At 42.0% G+C, this 21181-nt stretch overlaps 1 protein-coding gene across 1 annotated transcript in view; it reads right to left on the bottom strand.

Annotated features, from left to right (window-relative positions):
• Positions 1-20459, bottom strand: part of LOC139410954 (phosphatidylinositol 4,5-bisphosphate 5-phosphatase A-like) — a 36514-nt gene extending 16055 nt beyond the window's left edge. Inside the window, exon 1 of the mRNA XM_071156667.1 lies at positions 19925-20459. The gene's annotated coding sequence lies outside the window, so the exon portion shown is untranslated. The remainder of the gene's footprint in view (positions 1-19924) is intronic.
• Positions 20460-21181: the final 722 nt, after the last annotated feature.

Below are 21181 nucleotides of genomic sequence, written 5' to 3'. Positions count from 1 at the left end.
TCTCGTGGGCGACTGAGAGCATCTGAAACAGGTAATTAAGAGAGAGAGAGGGAAGAGAGACAGTGAGAGAGAGAAGGGTGAAGGTGTTTAATGAGAGCGGAGCATCGAGGGGAATAAGAGGAAGTGGGTGGGGAGGAGAGGGAGAGACGCAGCAGGTGATGAGCAGAGGATAGAAACAGGAGAGAAAAGAGAGAAAGAGCGCAAAGGAGGGGTCACCCACTTCACACTCTTATTAATACCCTCCTACACTTCACACCTCACACAGGTCTTGGACCAACTCAGAAATAGAATGAGGAGAACAAGCCAGGGGGGGTGGCACGTGGAGTATGAGCCAGCCTCTGGCCTGTGAGTGCCCCTGGGCCTGAGAGAGGTGACTCATGACAAGTCTGGGACACTGGCCATGCACATAACTCAACCACTGTGGTTGGGAGACAGAGACGTGAGGAGAGACGCCATCTCTCAGACTGGACCAGGAGATATAAGGAGGGCTCCTCTTGAATGCCAAGACAACATCACCTCACCCTCTATAAGGTATATCTGAAAATACTGACACTATACTGTACCTATATTACAAAGGAAATGCCAGTGCAGTGTAACAGAACAATCTTAGAAGAGAAAAACCCTTTTTGGTTCCAGGTACAAGCCTTTTTGGTTCCAGGTAGAACAATTTTGGGTTCCATGTATAACCCTCTGTGGAAAGGGTTCTTCATAGAACAGAAAAGGGGTTCTACCTGGAACCAAAAAGGGTTATTATGTTAATTTAGATTCATTTAGATTTTGTGTCACAGATTTACACACAATACCCCATAATTTGGAAATAGGTTTTTAGACATTTTTACTAATTGATAAAAAATGAAAAGCTGAAATGTCTTGAGTCAATAAGTATTCAACCCGGCCTCCCGGGTGGCGCAGTGGTTAAGGGCGTAAGGGCGCTGTACTGCAGCGCCAGCTGTGCCACCAGAGACTCTGGGTTCGCGACCAGGAGGTCCGTGGGGCGATGCACAATTGGCCTAGCGTCCTAGATATCCTTGTCTCATCGCGTACCAGAGACTCCTGTGGCGGGCCGGGCGCAGTGCGCGCTTACCAAGGTTGCCGGAGTTTCCTCTTACACATTGGTGCGGCTGCCTTTCGGGTTGCATGCGCGCTGTGTTAAGAAGCAGTGCGGCTTGGTTGGGTTGTGTATCGGAGGACACATGACTTTCAACCATTGTCTCTCCCGAGCCCGTACGGGAGTTGTAGCGATGAGACAAGATTGTAGCTACTGAAACAATTGGATACCACCAAATTGGGGGAAAAAAATAAGTATTCAAACATTTTGTAATGGCAATAAGTTCAGGAGTAAAAATGTGCTTAACAAGTCACATAATAAATTGCATGGACTCTGTGTGCAATAATAGTGTTGAACATGATTTTTAAATGACTACCTCATATCTGTAGCCCACACATAAAAATATCTGTAAGGTCCCTCAGTCGAGCAGTGAATTTCAAACACAGATTCAACCACAAAGACCAGCGAGGTTTTTCAATGGTTTGCAAAGAAGGGCACCTATTGGTAGATGGGTCAACAACAACAAAAAAGCAGACATTGAATATCCCTTTGAGCATAGTGCAGTTATTAATTACACTTTGGATGGTGTATCAATCAATATACAACAGTCTCTACAAAGATACAGGCACCCTTTATAACTCAGTTGCTGGAGAGGAAGGAAACCGCTTAGGGATTTCACAATGAGGCCAATGGTGACTTTAAAACAGTTTCAGATTAATGGCTGTGAAAGGAGATAACTGAGGATGGATCAACAACAATGTAGTTACTCCACAATACTAACATAAATGACAGAGTGAAAAGAAGGAAGCCTGTACAGAATACAAATATTCCAAAACATGCACCATGTTTGCAATAAGGCACTAAAGTAATACTGCAAAGAAATGTGGCAAAGAAAATAACTTTTTTTCCTGAATACAAAGCATTATGTTTGGGGCAAATCCAACACAACACATCACTGAGTACAACCTTCATATTTTCAAGCATGGTGGTGGCTGTATCATGTTATGGGTATGCTTGTCATCGGTAAGGTCTAGGGAGTTTTTTTATAAAAAGAAACTAAATAGAGCTAAGCACAGGCAAAATCCTAGAGGAAACTTGGTTCAGACACGAGGAGACAAATGAACCTTTCAACAGTACAATAACCTAAAACACAAGGCCAAATATACACTGGAGTTGCTTACCAAGATGACATTTAATGTTCCTGAGTGGCCTAGTTACATTTTTGACTTTTAGAAAACATATGGCAAGACTTGAATGTGGCTGTCTAGCAATGATCAAGAACAAACTTGACAGAGCTTGAAGAATTTAAAAATTAATTATGGGTAAATATTGTACAATCCAGGTGTGCAAAGTTCTTAGAGACTTACCCAGAAAGGTGATTCTAAAATGTATTGACTCGGGGGGTTGAATACATATCTAATTAAGATATATTATGTGTTTTATTTTCCATTCATTAAAAAATATATATACACTACCAGTCAAAAGTTTTAGAACACCTACTCATTCAAGAGTTTTGCTTTATTTGAACTATTTCCTACATTGTAGAATAATAGTGAAGACATCAAAACTATGAAATAATACATATGGAATCATGTAGTAAATAAAAAGTGTTAAACAAATCCAAATATATTTTATATTTGAGATTCTTCAAATAGCCACCCTTTGCCTTGATGACAGCTTTGCACTCTTGGAATTCTCTCGCAGCCCAAAATAAATGCTTCACAGAGTTCAAGTAACAGACACATCTCAACATCAACTGTTCAGAGGAGACTACGTGAATCAGGCATTCGTGGTCGATTTGCTGCAAAGAAACAACTACTAAAGGACACAAAGAATCACGAGCAACGGACATTAGACTGGTGGAAATCTGCCCTTTGGTCTGGAGTCCAAATTTGAGATTTTTGGTTCCAACAGCCGTGTCTGTGGGAGAAGTGATGTGGGTGAACAGATGATCTCTGCATTGTGTATTTCCCACCACAAAGCATGGAGGAGGAGGTGTTATCGTGTAGGGATGCTTTGCTGGTGACACTGTCAGTAATTTATTTAGACTTCAAGACACACTTAACCAGCATTGCTACCACAGCATTCTGCAGTGATACGCCATTCCACCTGGTTTGGGCTTAGTGGGACTTTAATTTGTTTTTCAACAGGACAATGACCCGACAGACCTCCAGGCTGTGTAAGAGCTATTTTACCAAGAATGAGAGTGATGGAGTGCTGCATCAGATGACCTGGCATCCACAATCCCCCGACCTCAACCAAATTGAGAGGGTTTGGGATGAGTCAGACCGCAGTGAAGTAAAAGCATGGGAATTGTAAGGGTTCTCGTCCTACTCTTCTGAGGAGGAGTAGCGAGAAGGATCGGAGGACCAATGCGGTAAGTGTCCATAATGTTTTTAAATAAAGACAATAGAACACTCGAACAAAACAACAAACGATGACGTGAATATACAAAACCGAAAACAGTACCGTGTGGACCAAACACTCACACAGAAAACAAACACCCACAACTCAAAAGTGAAACCAGGCTACCTAAGTATAATTCTCAATCAGGGACAACGATTGACAGCTGCCTCTGATTGAGAACCATACTAGGCCGAACACAGAAATCCCAAATTATAGAAAAACGAACATAGACAACCCACCCAACTCACACCCTGACCATACTAAAACAAAAGACAAAACAAAGGAACTAAGGTCAGAACGTGACAGGAATTCCTTCAAGACTGTTGGAAAAGCATTCCAGGTGAAGCTGGTTGAGAGAATGCCAAGAGTGTGCAAAGCTGTCATCAAGGCAAAAGGTGTCTATTTGAAGAACCTCAAATCTCAAATATATGTTGATTTGTTTAACACTTTTTTGGTTACTACATGATTCCATTTGTGTAATTTCATAATGTTGATGTCTTCACTATTATTCTACAATGTAGAAAATAGTCTAAATAAAGAAAAACCCTTGTATGAGTAGGTGTTCTAAAACTTTTGACCAGTAGTGTATATGTAATTCTTCCACTTTGACATTGCAGAGTATTTTGTGCAGATCGTTGACAAAAAATGTACAATTAAATCAATTTTAATCCCACTTCATAACACAACAAAATGTGGGAAAATTCAAGTGGTTTGAATACTTTCTGTTATCTGCTCTTAAAATATGTTACAAGACCTTCTGGATGCAGGGTTGTGACCTTGATGCAGAGTTGATAGTGGAGCTACAGCTCCTGGAGGTCAGTTCAACTCACGTGACAAGTCCCCCTGAGCTGTACATGTATGGTAACATTTTGTTTTGTATGTGGGCCAATAGCTTGGTTCCCTGGGCACATGCCTATAGTCCATGTATGGTGTTTTTGTGGAGGAATGCGGAGGGGGGTGTCTGGTGATTCGGCACACGCATCCCCAGGCAGGCTGGACAGTACCTACGATGACAACATCCATCTCATGTTTGTTCCTTTCCATTTGTACACATATCCTCTGGTCCTATCTCCTTTGCCATGCCTTAACCCCCCCTCTTCCGACTCCTTATCTTCCATTTTACTTTCAACGTCTCCTCTTCCGTCATTGTTCGTCTCTCATTGTATCTCTCTTGTTTATTATCCTCTATTTTGCCTCTTCCCTGTCATTTTCTCTGTCTGTCTAATTCTATACCTAAAATTACCCTACGCTCTTCCTCTGCCTCTCAGTCTCTCTCCACGCCAAGATGACACATGTGCTGTGCACTCGGCTGGCTGTCACAGTCCCGATGGCCGCTTTCACATACAGCTAGAGATAACTATCAGCAGCCAACGGCGGAATGGGGGGATAAGGTCTGGAAATAAATGCTGGATGACTGAAAAGGGAGTATATGGGAGGTAGTGGTAGTATGACTGCTAGTGAGCAATACAGAAAGTAAGAAAATATGAAATTGTGAACATTATTTGGGAAAAATGCATTCATAGTAACTAACAAGTAAAGGAATGGTATTTTATACCTACACCCCCCTGCGTATTTATTTGGACAGTGAAGCTAAAACGTTGGTTCTATATTCCAGCATTTTGGATTAAAGAGCTAATGTTTCATATGAGGCAACAGTCCAGAAGGTTGCCAGTTATTTGATGGTATTCCCATACATATCTGTTTTGCCGTTTCATTTATTCACATTGATGCACTTTTCTCTCTACGTGTATTCAGACCTTGAATTTAAGCATGAGAATAGCATGCTATTCACCAGCTATTCGTTTGGGGTGATCGAATCAATGAAGGTGTGGCTGAGTTGTGTCTACAGATACGCCATATTCTGACCTTGACGTAATTCCCTAAAAAGTCCACCACCTTTAAGCGCAAGGAAACTATGAATAAGGTCTTGCGAACCTACCGGTTCCAAGTGGAAAAAGCATCTCATTTTTTCGCTGGAAATAACACCATTCTCTATGCACTGTAATTTACAATTTGATAATAGCTATTGATAAGAGCCAGGTAAATGAGTCATCAGTTTGGATAAGGGAATTGTAAATATAAATTACACTTGTTTTATATCTATTTGACCTTATAATCGTGAAATGGCAGCAAATGTGAAATGTGAAAACTGAAGCATATCAAAATATCAACTTTCCCACAGTAAAGTTTATGAAATGCTGTGCCACTTGGCAGAATTTAATTGTACGGCCTTTAAACTCGCAGGGATGGGCACTCTCGAATGTCTTAATTATAGGCTACCCCGACTTTCTCGGTTTCCTATTTCTATCATGTTCAATATTAGCCAATAACAGAAATCGACAGTCAGTAGACCTAATAAACATACATATCAAACAGCTAATGTACTGTTAGTTCCCTTCATTTGGTATAGCCTACATTTAATTACATTGTTTCGTTTACCTTCATTTGCTTCCTCTGTAAACGCGGGCACCGCGGTGAGGTTGTTGCTGAATATCATTAGTAACAGTTGAAATGTAGGCTAATTAAATCGTTATGAGCAGAGCGATTATCAAGTCGTAACAGTTTGAACCCAACACATGGCGCAATACTTGGCGGTGTCATCACACAGCTCCATAGTTGAGCAGGCAACAGAAGAGGGTATAGGCTACAATTGTACACTTTTCTTCCCATTATAATTCTACAAGTTTGTGCACTAATCTTCCAACAATACCATGGGTTGAAGAACTGAATGTGGCAACTTTCAGGATTAATCAAACCACTGTATTTTTTATTAATTAATATATTTAGTGTGTAAAGGCTCTACAAACCGTTTTTTTATGATTCAGAAATACTTTCCGAACCTTAAATAATCTACAAGATCAGAGTATTTTTAAATCTACCAATTGGTGCTGAAACAGAGAGGAATATGCATATATTTAGCTAGCTCCCTTTCATTGATCTATAATATTCTGAACACCTCTCGAAATAATCTACTAAATATTATATTATACGAACCTGCAACCCGACACATTGACTCGGTACCGGTACCCCTGTATTTAGCCTCATTATTGTGTAACTTTAAAAAAAAACTTTAGTTTAATTAGTAATTAACTCTATATTCATAAAACTGCATTGTTGGTTATGGGCTTGTAAGTAAGCATGTATTCGGCGCATGTGACAAATACAATTCGATTTTATTTGAGTCTATCGACAAAATGTACAACTACAAAATACACCTTATTTAATTTAAAGATAAATGTATTGAAAACCCTATTGATCGAAAACTCAATGAAAAAAAATATGTTGGTCATCAGTTGGGAAGGTCTTCAGCAGTTGAAATACATTTATTCAGAGCGTGCAAGGTAGCCACACCTGCAGAGAGTGTTACACGACTAAATAAGGTAAGTCTGAATACCAAATATCAAATCAAATTTTATTGGTCACATACACATGGTTAGCAGATGTTAATCCGAGTGTTGCGAAATGCTTGTACTTCTAGTTCCGACAGTGCAGTAATATCTAACAAGTAATCTAACAAAATGGAAGGTGTAATGGAAGGGCAGGTAGCTTGCCACCGATGATGCGTTGTGCAGACCACCCTACCCTCTGGAGAGCCTTGCGGTTTAGGGCGATGCAGTTGCCGTACCAGGCGGTGATACAACCTGACAGGGTGCTCTCAATTGTGCATCTGTAAAAGTTTGTGAGTGTTTTCGGTGACAAGCCAAATTTCTTCAGCCTGCTGAGGTTGAAGAAGGCGCTTTTGCGCCTTCTTCACCACACCGTCTGTGTGGGTGGATCATTTCAGTTTGTCAGTGATGTGTACGCAGAGGAACTTCAAACTTTCCACCTTCTCCACTACTGTCCTGTCGATGTGGATGAGGGGGTGCTCCCTCTGCTCATCTCCTTTGTTTTGTTGACGTTAAGTGAGAGGTTATTTTACTGGCACCACACTCCGAGGGCGGGAGGTAAGGAAAATGGGAGTGGGTCTAGGGTATCAGGTAGGGTGGAAGTGACATGATCCTTAACCTTTTTGGGATAGGGGGCAGCATTTTCACTTTTGGATGAAAAGCGTTCCCAGAGTAAACTGCCTCCTACTCTGTCCCAGATGCGAATATATGCATATTATTATTATTATTGGATAGAAAACACTCTGAAGTTTCTAAAACTGTTTGAATGATGTCTGTGAGTATAACAGAACTCATATGCCAGGCAAAAACCTGAGAAAAAATCCAAACAGGGTGTGGGAAATCTGAGGTTTGTAGTTTTTGAACTCAGCCCCTATCGAATACACAGTGGGATATGGGTCATTTTGCACTTCATAAGGCTTCTTCTAGATGTCAATCGTCTTTAGAACGTTGTTTCAGGCTTTTACTGTGAAGGGGGGCCGAATGAGAGCTGTTTGAGTCAGAGGTCTGGCAGCAGCCTCGATCTCAGTCACGCGCGTTCACATGAGAGGTAGCTCTCGTTCCATTGCTTTTCTACAGACAATGGAATTCTCCGGTTGGAACATTATTGAATATTTATGATAAAAACATCCTAAAGATTGAATATTTATAATGCTATTTCTGACTTATGTTGACTACACAATATGGCAGATATCTTTTTGACTACTTTGTTGTCTGAACGCTGTACTCAGATTATTGCATGGTTTGCTTTTTCCGTAAAGTTTTTTTGAAATCTGACACAGCAGTTGCATTAATGAGAAGTGTATCTAAAGTTCCATGCATAACACTTGAATTTTCATCAACATTTATAATGAGTACTTCTGTGAATTGATGTGGCTCTCTGCAAAATCACTGCATGTTTTAGAACTACTGAACGTAACGCACCAATGTAAAATTAGATTTTTGGATATAAATATGCACATTATCGAACAAAACATACATGTATTGTATAACATGAAGTCCTATGAGTGTCATCTGATGAAGATCATCAAAGGTTAGTGATTCATTTTATCTCTATTTGTGATTTTTGTGACTCCTCTCTTTGGCTGGAAAAATGGCTGGGTTTTTCTGTGACATGGTGGTGACCTAACATAATTGTTTGTGGAGCTTTTGCTGTAAAGCATGTTTGAAATCAGAAACTGTGGCTGCATTAACGAGAAATGATCTTTAAAATGGTGCCTATGTCACGCCCTGACCTTAGAGATCCTGTTTATGTCTCTATTTTGGTTTGGTCAGGGTGTGATTTGGGGTGGGTATTCTATGTTATATTATTTGTATTTCTATGTTTTGGCCGGGTAGGGTTCTCAATCAGGGACAGCTGTCTATCGTTGTCTCTGATTGAGAACCATACTTAGGTAGCCCTTTCCCACCTGTCTTTGCGGGAAGTTAACTGTTTGTGGCACATAGCGCTTAAGCTTCAAAGTTGTTGTGTATTGTTTATTGTTTTGTTCGGCGTCTTTTCTAAAAAAGGAATATGTACTCTCACCACGCTGCGCTTTGGTCTAGTTCTTTCGATGGCCGTGACAGAACTTCCCACCACAAACGGACCAAGCAGCGTGGTAAGGAGGAGCAGCGTGTTCAGGATTCATGGACTTGGGAGGAAATCCTGGACGGGAAAGTACCCTGGAGGCAGGCTGGGGAATATCGCTGTCCGAAAGAGGAACTGGAAGCAGCTAAAGCTGAGCGGCGGCGATATAAGGAGGCTAACCATCGAAGCAGGCACGAGAGAAAAATGGCAGAGTCAGGATTCAGACCTGAGCCAAATCCCCGTGCTTACCGTGGCGAGCATGTGACTATGGGGTGATGCGCACGGGCCGGTGTGCTCTGTGCCAGCGTCTCACATTTGCCGGGTGGAAGTGGGCATCCAGCCAGAACGGGTTCGCGCCCAGGCTCTGTCGTAACCGGCCGCGACCGGGAGGTCCGTGGGGCGACGCACAATTGGCCTAGCGTCGTCCGGGTTAGGGAGGGCTTGGTCGGTAGGGATGTCCTTGTCTCATCGCGCACCAGTGACTCCTGTGGCGGGCCGGGCGCAGTGCGCGCTAAGCAAGGTTGCCAGGTGCACGGGTGTATCCTCCGACACATTGGTGCGGCTGGCTTCCGGGTTGGATGTGCGCTGTGTTAAGAAGCAGTGCGCCTGGTTAGGTTGTGTATCGGAGGACGCATGACTTTCAACCTTCGTCTCTCCCGAGCCCGTACGGGAGTTGTAGCGATGAGACAAGATAGTAGCTACTACAACAATTGGATACCATGAAATTGGGGAGAAAAAAGGGGGGTAAAATTCAAAAAAATTAAAGAAATAAATAAACAAAATAAATGTTATTGTCTGAGGCTATGCGGAACATATAGTCCATGTGATCGAAGCAATCTTGAAGTGTGGAATCTGATTGGTCAAACCAGCGTTGGATAAACCTGAGCACAGGCGTTTCTTGTTTTAGTATCTGCCTATAGGCGGGGAGCAACAAAATGCATGGTCAGATTTCCCGAAGGGAGGGCCTTGTATCCATCATGGAAGTTAGAGTAGCAATGGTCAAGAATGCTACCAGATCTTGTCGCGCATTCGATATGCTGGTAAAATTTAGGTAATCTTGTTCTCAGATTAAAAGCCCCAGCTACAATAAATGCAGCCTCAAGATATATGGTTTCCAGTTTACATAGAGTTCAGTGAAGTTCTTTCAGGGCCGTTCCTTTATGTTGTTATGATTGCACCATGAGTCGTTAATCATAAGGCATACACCCCCGCCCTTCTTCTTACCAGAGAGATGTTTGTTTCTGTCGGCGCGATGCGTGAAGAACCCAGGTGGCTGTACCGACTCTGACAACATGTCTCGAGTGAGCCATGTTTCCGTGAAACAGAGAATGTTACAATCTCTGATGTCTATCTGGAAGGAAACTCGTGCCCTAATTTCATCCACCTTGTTGTCTAGAGATTGGACATAGGCGAGTAATATGCTCGGAAGCGGTGGATGGTGTGCTCGCCTTCTAAGTCTGACCAGGAGGCCGCTCCGTCCGCCTCTCCTGCGGCGACAACGTCGTTTTGGGTCGGCCTCTGGGATTTAAATCCCATGTCCAGGGTGGAGGTCCAAACAAAGGATCCGCTTCGGGAAAGTCGTATTCCTGGTTGTAATGTTGGTAAGTTGACGTAGCATTTATATCCAATAGTTCTTCCTGGCTGTATGTAATAACACTTAAGATTTTCTGTGCTAACAATGTCAGAAATAATGCATGGAAAAACAAATTACTGCATAGATTCCTAAGGACCTGAAGCGTGGCGTCCATCTCTGTCGGCGCCATCTTAGAAGTGCGTAGGAAAGGCGTGCTTAGGAAAGGCGTAAAAGTCCTAGGAAATGCCGAATACAACCGTGAAATGCTTACTTACAAGCCCTTAACCAACAAAGCAGTTAAGAAAATAGAGTTAAGAAAATATTTACTAATGTCTTTCCTCCTGAGGACTACACATGGGCCTGAATAGACAGGCTCTGACTGACAGCAGGTACTTCTCATTCCACACACGTTCTACAGGGAGAGAGAGCGGAATGATTTAATAATAGCCAATCTGTTATGATGTTTACATGCACCTCCATTGAGAGAACAGGAGCAAGAGTGACAGCGAGTGCAAAAGAGAGGGAGTGCGTACAGCAAACAACACACAAGAATACAGCACAAATAAGTATAAACAGAATTTTAAACTGGATGGTTTCAGCCCTGAATGCTGATTGGCTGACATGGGTATTTATTTCTACTGTTCTAATTACATTGGTAACCAGTTTATAATAAGCAATAAGACACCTTGGGGGTTTGTGGTATTTAAGTGATAATACCCGAGAAGCCGGTGTTTGGAGGATATATTGGCATGGGTGTTGTTAGGCCCGAGGGCTGGCGACCGAAGACGTGGGCCATTTTTGCCACACCTCATGTGTCTCCCGGTCACAGCCGGCTGCAACACAGCCTGGGATCGAACCTGCAACTGTAGTGACATCTCAAGCACTGTGATGCAGTGCCTTAGACCGCTGCCCCACACGGGAGGCCCTGGAATGCGGGTTTAACCAATTAGCATTCAGGATTAGACCCACCCGTTGTATAAATTACCAATATACCATGGCTAAGGGCTGTTCTTATGCACGACGCAACACAGAGTGTCTGGATACAGCCCGTAGCCATGGTATATTAGCCATATACCACACCCCCTTCGGCTTTATATCTTAATTATAAACTGGTTGATTTAAGCCCTGAATGCTGATTGGCTGAAAGCTGTGGTATATCAGACAGTATACCATGTATTTAACAACAAAAAAAAAAAGTTTTACTGTTCTAATAAAATTAATTGTGTGCCGCCCCAAGGGTCTCCTGGTCACGGCCGACTGCGACAGAGCCTGGACTCTGAACCAGAGATATTCTATAATGTTGTAAATGTATCCTCCTTCGTTACAAGACCCCAGGCCGCACCTCGTCTCACTTAACTAGTCTAACTAGAACCACTGCATGCAGTCCTGACAACTATCAACATAACTATCTGAAAATTATAGTGAGTAGGTATTCTATAACCGAGAAATGGAAGAAACGATCCTCAGTAGGCTTTGAGAAGCTGGTATACTTTGGCTGGACAGAGTAGTAGAAGACTGCTCATGATGTTAACTGTAAAGGACAAGTCATGTCTGGGTAATAGGATTTGGTCTTTATGCAGAGGCACCATGTCCGATGCCAGTCACCTGATGGAATCCAACAAATTGTACCGGATAGTGTCAAAATGTAAAATAAAGGGCTCCAGTCATTAAGGAGAATCAGTAGAGGCAGAACACAAAGAAGTTGTGCTTGGATGACTGGAACATTAGACAGGCTCCATGGATCTGGACGACTAATGCCTGCATGTGGCTGAAATCAAAGGCTTTTGCAATCTTAAAGGGAAGTCAATTAAATACCCAAGAGTTCCTTCGTGCCCCGCTGCTATCTTTTAAAATTAGAAATATGAATTCCCTTCAAAAGGCCTTGCCAGAGGATATAACAACACAACATGATTTGGGGTTTTGGGTTTGGGATAGTGGATGAGAGTGAAGGGGGGTGACTTCCTAAACTGGACACTACAATTTAACTGGTGGGCCTGTGGTTACAGGAGCAGGATTGGATAGGCACAAAATATTTTGGTTCTTGAACAGAAATTAGGACACATACTCAAATACTTTATCTCTCTCTCTTTAGGCAAATGGAGACGTATAGCTGCACATTAACAAGAAAAAAGTGAATCCCTATCTGCTAAGGGTTGTTCAGTCTGTGAGCAGCAGAATGAGACCATGAGAGGCCTGTAGGGCAGAGCTATTGGCAGGAGCTGCAGTGACCCAGTCGAGGAGTCTAACAGGCTGATGATGAGACACTAGGGGTGTGATTGTCTGGGCGCCATTAGATACAGTACAATAAGCATATTGATGAACTGGAAACCCAAAACTATCTATACATTATTTGAATTGCAGATGCCTTTGGAAGTTGTGTTTGGAAGTTATGATATAAAAAACATCCTGTTCTTATAACACGTGTAGCAATATGTCATGTACATATAAATGGGTTAATTACTTCTTCAAACTATAGTGAATGTATTTTGTATGTACTTTTGGCATTAAAAATAATTGAATGTCAGCAGGAAACAATATCAATCTGTAAATCCTTTGAAAAAATCCATAAAATGTGAAAAAAAGGGAAAGGTCAGCACTGTGAGTTCACCAGTTCATCAGGCCAGGGGGCATAGGCCACGCTAATAAAATAACAGTAACCGGAGTTGTAATGCTTTCTACCAGTCAGAGAGAAAAAGAGGAAGAAAAAAAGCTACATTAAGTTATATGGTTGAAATGACCCTGAGGAAAAGTAGAAAAAGAAGTCAAACTGAATGAAATAAGCCATTCTGCCGTACTTTAACACAGATCTCTTGGCAAGTGTGCAACAACCATTGGTCCGTATGTTCTAAATTAAGTGACTGACTGAAGAGATGTATAAATGGATTTCTTCAGGAATCCAATCAACCAATGACTGAATGAGGCCAGTCGCTTGTGTGGCCTATTTCTGCTCCCATTTCAAGGGCATTGTGAGAGAAAAATTGAAGGTCGGTTTAATTTGATGTTTCAGTCTCAGATCTTATCTCAGAGCATGTCTGTGTATGTGTCAGGTAGATAACAACAGAGAGAGAGGGCATCTGTGTGTTTTAACAACATGATTATAAATCATGACCAGTATATGGGTGTTGTGGCTATTTCAATCAAGAGTTAGACCATGTTAATTAATTAGTGCAAATGTGTACAAACACGGATGCATGAGGGAACATCAGTCTAGTTGCACAAAGGATTTTTCCACCACTAGACATAACAATGCCCTAGGAGGTTTTTATTATACAATCACTATCCAGACTACTTGCTGAATGTTTATCTTCCCAATGGGCTCGGTGGTCCGATTCCTGTATCTTAACCCCAACCTCTTGCTCCACTTCCTGAAGCTGTGTAACTCAATCAGAGGCAAAAAGTAACATGAAAGAGAAGCAGAGTAGGGATAGATAACATGATTTCCGACAGTGGCATATGGGTTATATAATGATAGCACATAGTAGAGTGCCTATTGCAAACTGATTATACATAGGATAAATTAATTGGACATAACATTTATATTAGCATAATATGATAATGATTATGCTAATATGATAACAATTCTGATAATGATAATGTAAAGAACACTGTCAATGTTTGTTTATATTATTCCTTGCATGTTAGGGTATTAGGGGGTAACTAGCCCCCCCCCCCCCAAAAAAACAATGTCTAATTGTTGACACAAAAAAAGCAAAGTTTAGAGAAAAAAATTGGTATGTGATTTAAGGTCATGCTTAGGCAAATAACTATAAAGGGAAATAAATGGCTACATTTTACACTTTTTTTTAGTTATTTCATGAAATGTTGTATAAAAGGGGAGTTTGTTTTAAGTACCAGGGTAACTGTACTTGTAAGTACACCCTCCTTCACTGTGTTTTTGTGCTTTTATTTGTAGATTGGGGACAGGTGAAACTGATTAGGTTGTTAAGGTGACAAGTTGCACCTGGGTTTGGGACCTAGAAGATAAAAGTTATTGGTGCCCAGTCTTGGCTCTCTTTCTCCACAAGCACCATTTTGTTTTGTGATCTGGTTGATTATGTTTTTAGATTAGGTGCACCCTTCAACACATTTTACCTTCATCCATGCATCTCCATTACACCCAGGAGAATGTGAATCCAAGATGGCGTAGCAGTCAGACGTCTTTGACCTGTCCCTTGTATAAATCGTTTTACATCTTTTTCCTTTAAAATATTTTGCTAAACCTCAACATCTAAATACTCTCCTGCAACCCGCCTCACCTATTTTTTTTTTATATTATTATTTTTTTAAATGTGGCGTGTATCTGCTTTCTCTTCCTATAGTATTTATATTTACTTTACTGGAATCCCTCAACTGAAGCTAGCCAGCTAACTACTAGCTATCAGTCAGCAAACCATTGCCAGCAGTCATCAGCTAACCTTCAGCTCGGAAAACTCTCGTCAGTTCGAACAATGTGACTCTAACCAGAGCATAACGGACCTGTTATTTTTATCCCCGGATTCCTACCGCAAACTGAAAATTTTCATCTGGATCTTCACAACTAGCTAACCGCAATCCCGGATGACTACTCCTGGCTAGCGTTTCCATCCCAGAACAAGCACCAATTAGCTTGAAGCTAGCCGTAACGGCTGTAGAAGGGGTCCGGATATTGTAGCCCAGGAGTATACTTCGGAGGTAGCACAGGAGCCCTGGCCTGGCTAGCTTCAAGCTAATTGGTGCTTGTTCTGGGATGGAAACGCTAGCCAGGAGTAGTCATCCGTAGGGGATCTGCGGGGCATGGAACCCCGCAGATCCCCTACGATTGGAATACCGTCATAATCTGCCCGAGGACTCCAACAGGCCCGCCCCTCAGGCGCGACGCCCGCTGAAGGCCCATTATGCTAACCAGATAGGCCTGCTAGCTACCTAGAGCTACTTGGAACCCTACTAATTCCACGACTGGTCTATCGACGTCACCGCTATCTGCTTGCTTGCTAACTGCTTGCTTGCTAACCCGGTCTACTAACTGCTAGCCCCTGCTAACTGCTTGCTAACCCTACCTGTTAACTGCCAGCTTGCCCCGGTCTACTAACTGCTAGCTGCCGGCCCCGGCCTGCTAACTGCTAGCTTACCTGCCCGGTCTGTAACTGCTAGCCCATGCTAACTGCTTGCTTGCTAACCCGGCCTGCTAACTGCTAGCTTGCCCCGGTCTACTAGCTGCTAGCTTGTTTAGCCCCGGCCTACTAACTGTTAGCTTGTTAGCATCGGCCTGCTAACTGTCTGAATCGCTGTGTCCCCAGCCAGCCCAACCACTCACTGGACCCATATGTTCACTTGGCTAGGCATGCCTCTCTCTAATATCAATATGCCTTGTCCATTACTGTCTTGGTTAGTGATTACTGTCATATTTCACTATAGAGCCTCTAGCCCAGCTCAATATGCCTTAACCAACCATGTTGTTCCACCTCCTACATATGCGATGACATCACCTGGTTTAAACATCTCTAGAGACTATATCTCTCTCTTCATTACTCAATGCCTAGGTTTACCTCCAATGTACTTGCATCCTACCTTACCTTTGTCTGTACACTATGCCTTGAATCTATGCTATCGTGCCCAGAAACCTGCTCCTTTTACTCTCTGTTCTGAACGTGCTAGACGGCCAGTTTGTATAGTCTTTAGCCGTACCCTTATCCTACTTCTCCTCTGTTCCTCTGGTGATGTGGAGGTTAATCCAGGTCCTGCAGTGCCTAGCTCCACTCCCACCCCCCAGGTGCTCTCATTTGTTGACTTCTGTAAAAGTAAAAGCCTTGGTTTCATGCATGTTAACATTGGAAGCCTACTCCCTAAGTTTGTTTTACTCACTGCTTTAGCACACTCTGCCAACCCAGATGTCTTAACAGTGTCTGAATCCTGGCTTAGGAAAACCACCAAAAACCCTGAAATCTCCATTGCTAACTATAACGTTTTCCGCCAAGATAGAACTGCCAAAGGGGGCGGTGTTGCAATCTACTGCGAAGATAGTAATACAGAACTCTGCAGGCTATCTAAGTCTGTACCCAAACAATTTTAGCTTCTACTTCTATAAATTCACCTTTCCAGAAACAAGTCTCTCACTGTTAACGCTTGCTATAGACCTCCCTCTGCCCCCAGCTGTGCCCTCGATACCATATGTGAACTGATTGCCCCCCATCTATCTTCTGAGCTTGTGCTACTAGGTGACAGCCTTGGTTTCTCAAATGATTGCCTCGCCTGGTTTACCAACTACTTCTCTGATAGAGTTCGGTGTGTCAAATCGGAGGGCCTGTTGTCCAGACCTCTGACAGTCTTTATGGGTGTGCCACAGGGTTCAATTCTCGGGCCGACTCTCTTTTCTGTATACATCAATGATGTCGCTCTTGCTGCTAGTGAGTCTCTGATCCACCTCTACGTAGACGACACCATTCGGCATACTTCTGGCCCCTCCTTGGACACTGTGTTAACGAACCTCCAGACGAGCTTCAATGCCATACAACTCTCCTTCCGTGGCCTCTAACTGCTCTTAAACGCAAGTAAAACTAAATGCATGCTATTCAATCGATCACTGCCCGCACATGCTCACCCGTCCAGCATCACTACTCTGGACGGCTCTGACTTAGAATACGTGGACAACTACAAATACCTGGGTGTCTGGTTAGACTGTAAACTCTCCTTCCAGACTCACATTAAGCATCTCCAATCCAAAATTAAATCTAGAATAGGCTTCCTATATCGCAACAAAGCATCCTTCACTCATGCTGCCAAACATACCCTCGTAAAACTGCCCATCCTACCGATCCTCGACTTCGGTGATGTCATCTATAAAATAGCCTCCAACACTCTACTCAACAAACTGGATGCAGTCTATCACAGTGCCATCCGTTTCGTCACCAAAGCCCCATACACTACCCACCATTGCGACCTGTACGCTCTCGTTGGTTGGCCCTCGCTTCATACTCGTCGCCAAACCCACTGGCTACAAGTTATCTACAAGTCTCTGCTAGGTAAAGCACCGCCTTATCTCAGCTCACTGGTCACCATAGCAGCACCCACTCGTAGCACGCGCTCCAGCAGGTATATCTCACTGGTCACCCCCAAAGCCAATTCCTCCTTTGGTCATCTTTCCTTCCAGTTCTCTGCTGCCCATGACTGGAACGAATTGCAAAAATCTCTGAAGCTGGAGACTCACATCTCCCTCACTAGCTTTAAGCACCAGCTGTCAGAGCAGCTTACAGATCAATGCACCTGTACATAGCCCATCTGTAAACAGCCCATCTATCTACCTACCTCATCCCCATACTGGTATTTATTTATTTAGCTCCTTTGCACCCCAGTATCTCTACCTGCACATTCATCTTCTGCACATCTACCATTCCAGTGTTTAATATGCTATATTGTAATTACTTCGCCACCATGGCCTATTTGTTTCCTTAACTTATCTCATTTGCACTCACTGTATATAGACTTTTTGTTTTATTTTGTTCTACTGTATTATTGACTGTATGTTTTGTTTATTCCATGTGTAGCTCTGTTGTTGTATGTGTCGAATTGCTACGCTTTATCTTGGCCAGGTCGCAGTTGTAAATGAGAACTTGTTCTCAACTAGCCTACCTGGTTAAATAAAGGTGAAATAAAAAGATACATTTAAAAAACCCTCACACGCCTACTTTCACACTTCACAGGTTAGTTTTCCTTTGTAGTTTTACACTTTGTTAGTTATTGAAATAAATATTTTTGTTACTCCTTAACTGCCAACGTGTAGACTCCCTTGCTTGTCACCATCTAAAAGCCAGGTTGTGACACCCCCCCCCCCCCCCATGGGTAGAAGATTAAGGGTTTCACACAAGTGTGTTAATATCATTTAATCTGTTTTATTTAGAAATTCTTTAGTAAATTATACTTAAAAGCTAAGTCTAGTTGTCTTATTTGAATTATTTAAATATAATATGGGGGGAAATGGTGTTGCACATGTCACCATTAAAATCCGCACTATGAGGAGATTTGATGTAAAGATCCTCTTTTTAACTCACCTGCACATACATTTTCTTTCTTTGTTGTTTATTTTCTATACAATCCATTATGTACAATTGCACTAAATATTATTTGAATAAATCAAGATTGAATCCCAGCAGTCTTTAAAATGACATTCAAGAGCAAAAGATTTTTACATACAGTTTTTAATATAAAAAGGTATTCATTGGAATATAATATTGGAATGGAATATAATTGATAACACTAAATAACATTGGAATATAACATTTAATAACAATAATTTAAGTAATTAATTCAGTGTAACATTGATTTGTAGATACGTCACAAATAAAACTATACCCAGTAAAATTGGAGAACAACTCACGAGCCCACCTCCTGCACTGCTCACACCTAATCCAGTCCCAACACGTGACTGAAAACAGGGGGAGAGATGCCAATTGAAAAGCTCTCCCTTAAAAATGTAGCTAGATATATAGCTATATAACATAAATGCTGTGTAAAATAGCTAAAGGCTACAAAGTAACATTAACTGTAAAGCTATCAGTCACTAGTGGAAACATTTACAACTGCAAATAAGTTACCGTTATCTTTTTATGTGTTTTACATAAACAATCTGGTTGTAAGGTTGCTAGCTAGCGCTCCTAGCAGTTTATGCTAACGAGCTAGCTGGCTAGCGTTTACTGCTAGTGAAGTTGCTAGCTAGCAAGTTAGCATAAACTAGTGCAAACTGGGATAGTCATTGTCTCAATGACAGGTAGAAGCACATTCATAACCATAAAGGGGTAACTAGCCCCCGGGGGGGATGTGGGTGAGTTGCCCCCAACACACTCATCCAACATATTACTACTTCACTAAAAAAGTATCTTTATTTTTCTGTTTAAACAAGTGGACTATATATCTTAAGGCTTTCCTACTTAAAAAATGTAAAAAACGCTAAAAATGTAAAATACACAATTTCAAAAAAATTGGATCAACTTACCACAAAAACGTTGTGATGATATGGAGGAAATGTTTTGTTGAGCAATAATAGTGGCAACCAGGGAAAGTGTTGGGAAAATAATTTGGTGACATCTTGTGGTCTTCATGTGAATTAAATGTGTGTGTGTGTGTGTGTGTGTGTGTGTGTGTGTGGGGGGGGGGGGGGGGGTCAGTTACCCCCTAGTACCCTACCATCAAGTGGGCTAGATTTTATTTTTTTATTTTTTACTGTACAGCTTGTAGTGGTCATGGTTATGTTAGGTAATAACTCTGGATGTTACAGTGAGTCAGAGGACACCAGATTAAATACATGAAACATCAGAAATAATATAATACGAACAAATATGAAAACATATGCACTCACTACTGTAAGTCACTCTGGATAACAGCGTCTGCTAAATGCCTAAAATGTAAACGTCTAGAATTGGCGGCAGCATGCAATGACGTGTCTTTACTATAACACAGTTACAGAATTAAATTACCTGTTCAGTCAATATCACAGATGAAAGGATGACAGGCGACGAGATAAACCCTCCGAATGAAGGATTGGTTAGTTAATTTAGAGTATCGCCTGATGCTTGTTCGGCGCAACCTCTCCTGGGGATGAATAGGTCTGAGCTATTACTGTATTTACGCCTTGTCAGAGGATGAGGTTTAAATAGCCTTCCACGTTACAATACTGTTATAATATCAGACCTGCCTGACGTTCTTCAAATGAAACCATCGACATCACAGCGCGTTCCACACTGGCGAGCAGATGAGCTACCAAGTGAACTTTTGCAAGGTTCCAAATCCACGCTCACGAGAAAAAGATAGGCTACATTTCATAAACAAACCAGGCGTACGTCCATATTCACCCGTTGCGCTTATCAGTTTATAGTCTGAATGATAAAACAACGGTTACACGACGAATGCAAGTACTGCGTCGATTAAACTGTTATTTCTTGGACTGTTTGGTAGCCTTTGCCCTTTAAATTGTGAATGTGAACACTCTTTCGGCCGGTTCTGTACGCGAACGTCCACTACGAATACGCGTTGCTCTGTTGATGATGAGTAGCTACTCAGACAGCCTACAGTAGCGATTGTGGAGCTTTACCGCCGCACAGCGGTTAAATTTGTGAACTGGCTCTTTACAGAAATGGAACCGTGAAGGTTGCTCAATGTCGTGCAATTTGGCGAGGTGGAACGTGCGTTTTAGCGCATCTTTACAATATTCGTATTTTATTTTTATGAACAATATAATAAATGTGCCTTGATACCTCTTATTTACAATGTATTACATTCAGTCCATTCCGTGTCCAAGGGCTAGTCTATACCCCCTCTAAGGGGTCTGTATGCCTAGGCTTACAGGCCGCCCACCATTCTACACGTGCATTCAAAGACTCCATACGCGCGCGCGACGTATCCATATTTAAATGTCATATTGATACTAGAGCAGGTTTTGTTATGTCTCATGTGGCCTATTATGTAAACATGGGCCGAGTGTGGACTTCTTGTGTTTCTGAGTGTTTCTCAGTTAGGAGAGGCAGTAGGCTACACTTCAGTTCCCACGAACTACACAATAAAGAATTACTTCGGGCCCGAGCTACACCATCAAGCTCTTGATAATGAGGGAATAGAATGTCTCATTTAAAGCGACAGGATTATAATATTGCAAAATATATTATCATTAAACATATGTCCACCATCTATTAAAATGACAATAACGTACAATTATAGTGGAGTAGGCCTATGCCATA

The sequence above is a fragment of the Oncorhynchus clarkii genome, chromosome 6 (genome assembly GCF_045791955.1).
Source record: "Oncorhynchus clarkii lewisi isolate Uvic-CL-2024 chromosome 6, UVic_Ocla_1.0, whole genome shotgun sequence".
NCBI lineage: Eukaryota > Metazoa > Chordata > Actinopteri > Salmoniformes > Salmonidae > Oncorhynchus > Oncorhynchus clarkii.
The sequence above is the reverse complement of the archived record's forward strand: the minus strand, read 5'-3'. Positions and strand labels throughout refer to the sequence as shown.